General features: G+C 44.8%; 1 pseudogene; it reads right to left on the minus strand.

The window, feature by feature from the left end:
• Window positions 1-2,730: 2,730 nt before the first annotated feature.
• LOC127344320 (NDR1/HIN1-like protein 10) lies at window positions 2,731-3,958 on the minus strand (annotated as a pseudogene).
• Window positions 3,959-8,025: the final 4,067 nt, after the last annotated feature.

Raw genomic sequence — 8,025 nt, forward strand, 5'->3', positions numbered from 1 at the left:
AATTACATGATCTCATGGTCGAAGGACTTAGGTAACTATGTATCGAAAGCTAATAGCAAGTTGAACTTAATGACTTGATATTATGCTATGCTTATTTGGGTGTGTGTCCATTATATCATTCACCCAATGACATAACCTTGTTACTAATAACATCCAATGTTCATGATCACGAAACCATGATCATCTATTAATCAACAAGCTAGTTATACAAGAGGCTTACTAGGGACTCATTGTTGTTTACATAACACACATGTATCAATGTTTCGGTTAATACAATTATAGCATGGTATGCAAACATTTATCATAAATGCAAAGATATATTATAATAACCACTTTATTATTGCCTCTTGGGCATATCTCCAACAAGCAGGGGAGATGACAACTGAGAGATGGGAGCAATGCTTAAGGCTGTGGGAGGAAGTTGAGACGGTGGAGAGACATGTATTGATGCCTGACCAAATCTTTTGGAAGGGTTCGATATCGGGTGATTACTCGGTAAAGAGCACTTATGAGATGCTTTGTCGGGGAAGCATGTGATGGAGTATGAGCAACCCAATATGGAAATCTTTCGCTCCGATGAAATGCAAGTTTTTTGCGTGGCTGGCGATGCAATATAGGCGCTGGACCTCAGATAGGAGTTCAAGGCATGGGCTACAAGAGCAGCCGGATCCATGGTTTTCGTGTCTGCAAGTGGAGGATAATGTAGATCATATCCTAGTCCAATGCCAGTATGCGAGACAGGTTTGGTGCAACATCCTGTATAATGCTAACCTAAATATCCCTAAGCAAGGATTCATCAGCAACTTGGAGAGGTGGTGGATGGAAGCCCGCAAGAGAGTGAGGAAGATGGTCGTCATCAGCGCAACATGGACGCTTTGGAAACAAAGGAATGCGAGGGTTTTTGTCAATGTGTGGGAGCAGAAGAACCTGGGTCCAGAGAGGAGTTCCAGTTATGGGAGAGGGCAAAGAGAGGAGGGAGATCAGGTCCAGTGCAAGAGTAGGCCTTAGGTGGAGGGGGGTTAGTGTGCATGAGTCTCAGCATAATTATCCTTATCCGCGACAGTACGATGATCTTGTATTTGATACTACTTTTTTTTATAAAGATAAGGCACACTTTGCGCATCCTCTCGAAAAAAGTAACCTAACATGAGAGATAACTTTCTAGTTTTCTCAGTAGAAGCTAGGTTAAATGTTTAGAGGAATATCCATGACATAGTTGGGAATAGTCACTGAGTTAAATGTTAAGAGAATCTTTGAGACAGTATTCAATTCAATGGAAGATAGACAAACAATTCTGTTAGACTCACATCTACCTAATGTGTTTTGTCAGCAGTAAAATTCTTAGTTTAATCATGTTTAGTAGCTAGATACTGTCACTACCATGACATCAAGAGACATCCAAATTCCAAAAACCAAATTATTCATATTGAACTACTACCTGCAATCTCATGTATTGCCATTATCACACCATTGGAATGCATCACACTGGTACAGTTTAAGAGAACAAACTTGAAAATAAGTAAATTTGCATTTGGTTGAAAAAACCGAGTAGAAAAACTCGGAGCGATAGACCGATAGTGCAGTATCATGGTATGAAAATGTATTCAGTACTGGAATACAACCAGATTTATATTTTAAAGGACATGGAATCTGCATTATGAGGTGGCTGAGGTTTCCTCGATGACGAATGATGACTTCTCGATGGAGGCTGCCGCCGCTGCAACCATCTAACGATGGCGGTCTCGCACTTGTGCCTCGATGCGCGAGCTCGATGACAGCCCCCTGGGGCCCCTCGCCTCGCCGAGGGCTCCGGCTTGAAGCGATGATTAGCAAGGCTCCTGCCAGCGTGATGGGCATTACGCTGCCGCCCGTCGACCTATGTGGCCATCGACAGGCAGACCCACATGTCTCCTCCAATGTCGCCCCCGCTAACGTGTTGCTGCACCGCCACCAAACATCTCTGAGGCGCAAGGGAGACAAGCGGGTGGCGCAGTCACGCGGAGCGCGGCGGCGGTGCGGCGTCCACGTGAGGGAGGCGACGGAGGCGGGCTCGTTTAGGTTTACAGGAATACGACATTGTAGCTCTTTTATTTCAGGCGAACGAGATCACAGAGGCAGAGGGTTATTGGGCCTGGGGCTTTTGGGCCAAGGCCAATTAAGCGAATTCTTGTCGCGATGCCCATTTTTCTCGTAGAGGTATGAATCATACTTGTCTCCATTTTGACAGTGCTATGATTTGTTACAGAGCATTGGATAGATAGAGATTTGGCGCACATGAACACCAGTGATCTTTATTTTCAAATAAATCAAAAAATCATATTTTTTTAGTTTCAAAAAATTCTGAAAAAAACTACATATAGACAATAATGTATCCACAAACGTGTAAAATATCAATTTCAGATACTTTATATTTTAAACTACGCAAAATGACAAAACTGCATATCTGAATAGTCATTCTCAAATCTCCAAAAACATGTCATATTTTGTTATTTTTGTCTAGCACAAAGTAAACAAAAAATTGGGCTGAGATTTTGCATGATTGTGAGATATATCACTCACAATCTCCAAAATTATTTTTCAGATTATTTTTATGACTTATATATAAACATTTTTTTATTTTTTTAAATAGCGAGAGCACTGGAGGTCTGGAGGCAAAAGCACTTTTCGCCATTGGATGCATAAAAATGAATGGCTATTAATTATTTATTTAAAGGTACCACAAAACAACCCAAAAATGTTGTAGATTGGTCTAAATTCACATGAGAGGGTAACAAACGAACTTGAGCATCAATTTACTCCCTCCATTCGGGATTACAAGGCCACTTCATTTTTCGAGGCAAACTCTAACTAATAATTTAATCAATTAAGTAAGAGTTACATGTCAGATCGGATGCATATTTACATATTGAATGAAACCAAAGAATCGAGTACGCGCCTAGAATAAAGCATGCTCGGTCGTCACCTAGCTTATGCAAGCTAGTAGCAATAGTCAGGTAAAACGTTGCCATCCCAGCCAGAGCAGTACTCGGTGGCGATCAGAAATCCACGGAGCACCTCGTCCCCAGCTGCGTCGTCGCCGGCGTCGCGCCCCTGCTGGGCACCGGCAGCCGCAGCCGCAGCGTGCAGCTGATCTTGCTCTTGCGTCGCGCGTTGAAGACCCTGACCTTGAAGCCCAGGTCGGAGTACAGCCGCACCTTCACGTAGTAGATAGAACCCGCAGCTCCTCTCCCTGCGGTACGTGCGCAGCGCACCGCCGTCGTCCACGGGCGACGAGCCACCGAATGCGTCAGTGACGGTCCGTTCGCTTTTCCTCTCCAGGTAGAACGGCTCCACGGGTCGTACCCGAACCGCTCGCCGTCGTAGGACGCCTGCGCCTCGGCGTTGTCGTAGTGGATGCGGAAGCGGTTCGGGTTGCGCACGCGGATGTCCACGGTGAGGTTGTACTGGAGGAGCTGGCCGCCGCCGGCGAGTGCGTCGGCGAGGTCGAAGCGGGACAGCGTGGCTGAGACGGCGACCGGGCGGAGGATAAGCCAGAGGACGATGGTTAGGGCGCCGAGCACGACGACGACGACTACGATGACCTTAGGAAGAAGCAGAGGAAACAGCCCGGGGCTCTCCGCCGCGGGGATGGAGGAGGTGGAGGAGAGGGAGGAGGAGGAGGAGGAGGAGGAGGGGAAGGAGGTGGAGGAGGAGCGTGGTACGACTGCTGCCGCCGGATCGGGTAGGGGTAGTACGGCGAGCTCATCTGGGGCTGCAGCATGATCGAGTTGGCGTAGTACGGCAAGCTCATCTGAGGCTGCAGCGGCGGCTGCTGCTGCCGCCTCTCCGAGGAGTCCTGGCGGCCTGCATTGGCAGCTGCTGCGGCGGCGGCGGCTGCTGCTGCCATTCCGTCGACAAAAGCGTGCGTCCTTTATTTTTTTGAGATGAAAGCGTGTTCTTGATTCTTGCTCGAGGAGTTGATCGGTCTACTGTTTGTGGGTGACTGATAGATAAAGATTCCTACTAGATTATGTTTGGAAGCGCGTCGTCGTTTTGCCAAGTCCTTCTTGACGCGTTTGCTTTCGGGCAAAGAGTTGGATGATGCATGGTTGCATCACAGAAATTTCCTACAGAGATACATAGTAGTGAACCATAAAGGAAACTTCCCTTAACCTCTTGCTAAAAATTACTATGGGATCATAGTGTAGAAGTCAATATTTTTTTTATCGGATGATTCATTCCTTTAAACCAAATGGATTCTATAGAATAAATTCCTATGTATTGCGATTGGAATCCTTGAAAAGTTCCTTCGAAAAGAGAGTGGACTTTTGGAGCAGGTGCTTGGTGAGCACCCGTATCCATACCGTGTATACTGCATCAAGATTCGTGCAAATTCTTTTTGTTCCCCTCTCAAACAATTTCTCATTTTTGTATCTCTCACACCACACATTGTTTGAACAAAAAAAATTGCAGATCACTTAAACATAACAATTGGAACGTGGGAAAAATATTTTGAATTTTTTATTTTATTATGTATATATATATTTCAAGAATTGTTTTTGAATTTTAAATTATTTGGAATTTGAAATTGCACAAAAAATTTCCGAACTATTTTTATCCCATTCCATTTGTTATTTTTAGTGACTTGCAAAAAAATCAAATCAAAAAATGTAATATTTTGAGAGATATAAAAAAGAGAAAGTGAAAAAGTGCACTCTCACACTTTTCCCCTTCGAAAATCATTTGAACCAAATTAGGCCTGAGTGTGTGACATTACATGGTTATTTTGTGGATGACTTGGCAAGCTAACGGTGGAATCGGTAGGTTTGCTTCTCGATTGTACTGGCACGTGTCTCATGCGTATACCAAACGTAGACAGTGGGTGCAAAGCACAAATTCTTTTCTAACTTTTGCGTTACAGGACGAGCCAATCAGAGTCTTCCAGTCACACATGTATCCGTACTAAAACATTTATTCCTTTGTATTACACCATCTTTTCCCATTTGCTCCTTGTTTTATTCTGGGACCTCTATTATGTGTACTCCCTCTCCGTCCACATTTACATGGTACACACATATTTTGAGGTTCAACTTTTATCATCGATTTAACTGACAAAGCATGTGCTATCTACCGCAATTATATTGCCAACTTGGTATTTAAATAAAGTTTCTAACAGTATAACTTTTATGACACAATTCTCATGTATTGTTGTCAAATTGATGGTCACTTTTGATCATGCAAAATAAGAATATCATGTAAATGTGGACGGATGGAATATTTTTGTGTGTGTGGACATGTGCGCCGACAACCCCCATAAAATAGCGTACATGTGCGCCAACAACAAGCTATGGGGCGCGCCGACAACAGGACATGTGCTATTAGTTAACAGTATAACTTAACCACCTAAGAGCCACCGCATCACTTTTACGTCCTAAATCGTCCGATCTTACACTTAAACGGTCCAGATCTCCCCATCAAAACGAAACGCCACACGCACCCGTTTCCACCGTCAACTCACGTCGAAAGCCAGCCCAAACTTTTTTTGGCCGCTACTGCGCAGGTTGATTTGGGCATTTTCTGGATAACCGGGCCACTAAAGCCCATAGACCGCAGGCCGAGCCAAACCCAATTTTACAAGCTGGGTTCCTTTCTACATTCTGATTGAGACATATTACGGAGTAAAAGAAAAAAAATACAATATGAAGGGATTGGGGATCGTGGACGATGCGGAGCGGAGCGTCTCAAGTGGCGACCAATTAAGCGATTATGCGTGGATCAGTTGATGGCGATGGTAATTCAGCGCGGTGCGGTGTTCGGCAGCTAATGCGGCTCCTCCCAAGTTGATGGGTCTGACAGATGCGAAGCATCGCTGCCTTTAAGCCAGAGTAAAGTTTCAGTTCGTGCAGTTCAAAAAAAAAGTTCCAGTTCGTGCAAATCAATAATGGCCACTATATCGTGCGCAGATTTCGGGCGGCGAGTGATGATGGTACGTTACTGCTGAGGCCTCACCTTGGCTATATAATCTTTCGTTCCATCGAAATCTCTTCCTAGCTTCTCCCAACTGCCCCCTTTCCATACAATAATGGCATTTGCTCCGGTACAACCCCCTCCCCTAAACTCAGAGCAAACTCAATCACAAGGACGGCTGAGATCGCTTAATACCTCTTCGTTACTAAAACACAACGGGTATAAGTAGCCATGTACAAAACTCGTATGGCCCAAATAAATTGTACAAGGTACGTATAAGTACGAGTACCACACCGTCATCGTCTCATCCAAGGTGGTTTTGCCGAGCGATGGCATTCATGGCCGCGGGAGCTACAGAAACACAACGGCGTGCCGGCCAGTAGGCACAACCAGCGGTGATTGCCAGCACGATCAGGTTGTACGGTGGCGTTTATTAATGGTGGGGTGGTGATGACCGACGACATACAGTAACGGTGACCTGGTGGTGTGCAGAAATTACAGCGGCGACGCGGTGGTCCGACGGACTGTCTGGCCACCTACTCGCCGGACAGTCTGGGCTGTTGAGAACGAAGCCCGACGGCCAGTCTTGTGTTTATATTGACGGACAGTCCAAAAACGTTTACGCAGCGACTATACACATTGCATCTCTACTCTCATGCTGCTACACAAGTTGAACACACTGTAGATGATGCAGTCACACGCTGCTAACCCAGCGCTTATACAATTCCATCAAGATTGATTGAAAAATTCTTAAACACACACTGTCATCAGTGTAGAGTACATGATTAAGCACAACAGTCCACGAACGCCAAGATAGTTTGGAGAAGTGGCGGGACTGTTGGGTCTACGTCGGACATGCAGCCGGCCTGTCCGGCCATGAAGTTACGAAGATGACCGGAGATGACGCTGGCGGGCGGCCGGACGGGGTCTGCGAGGATTTGGAGATGCGAGGGCTGGACAGCGGCCAGCAGATCCACAAACGTGGAATGGAAATTGGCTAAACGTGGAGATCGCAGAGTTGTTGGTGCCAACTAAAAATACACGGTACCCATATATAGATGTATACTGGGATTGTACATGGGTTTGGATTTGGGCTTACGGGCCCAAACTGAGTTTGTGGGGGGGGGGGGGGTTGTACTGGAGCAGACCCCTACAATAATTGTCAATGTCTATAGAATCCTAATTTTCCAGACTCCAAGTCCTTCCAGGCTGTTTTTATGCCGTCTCCCTAAATTTTTTGCGTTAAACCTTGGAATTTCATTGGATTTATTTGATTGTGGAATTCCCGATCCGGCTATTAGCAATGGCTGGAAGCCAGGTCAGTTCTTTTTAGATATCGTACTGTAGTCTCAGTTTTTGTCAGTAATTTCTTATGTGATCGGTGAAAGTTTGGATTCATAACTATGAATCGGCACTACAAGATTCAGATGTTGTATCTGCTTATGTCCACGTAAATGTTGGCTGTTGCCTACATGATTTTACAATATTGCGATGGTTTCTGACTTATCTTCTCCTTTTGTATCTACAAAAGAGGGATGTGTATAGAGATTGGGAATCTTGAATTCGAACACACTGGTACTGCAGCAGGAAGGGCTTATAAAGCCAATTAGGCGAAGTGAATTTAGCACCAGAAAGGGCTTATACAACCAATCAGTTTTACCTCGGTCATGCTTGGGTGTAGCTATATTGTAGCCATACTTTCTTGTCTTTCTACCGGCCGGGCATTCCATCATATTGCAATATTTCATACAAGGCTAGCATTTTGTTGAACGTGGTCTTAAAAAAGGTACTCGAGCTTCCCTTTTATTGTAGAATTTTGTGCAAGCTCGAATTTCCACAGGAAATATTTTAAACAATCTTTGGTTCTGCTTGTAGTTTGGATTGCGCGACATGTGTCTTAATATATCTCTGCTTGTTTACTTTTGTATACCTGCAGAACCGGCACACACAGATGAGAAGCTGGTAAGATTTTTTTTAGAAATATAGCTTTATATATCATATTGGTTCACGATGATCACAATCTCCATACACAATGTATTACACCTATGTTGGTCCCCTGATGAAAGCATCGACCTGAAA

The sequence above is a fragment of the Lolium perenne genome, chromosome 3 (genome assembly GCF_019359855.2).
Source record: "Lolium perenne isolate Kyuss_39 chromosome 3, Kyuss_2.0, whole genome shotgun sequence".
Classification (NCBI taxonomy): Eukaryota; Viridiplantae; Streptophyta; class Magnoliopsida; order Poales; family Poaceae; genus Lolium; species Lolium perenne.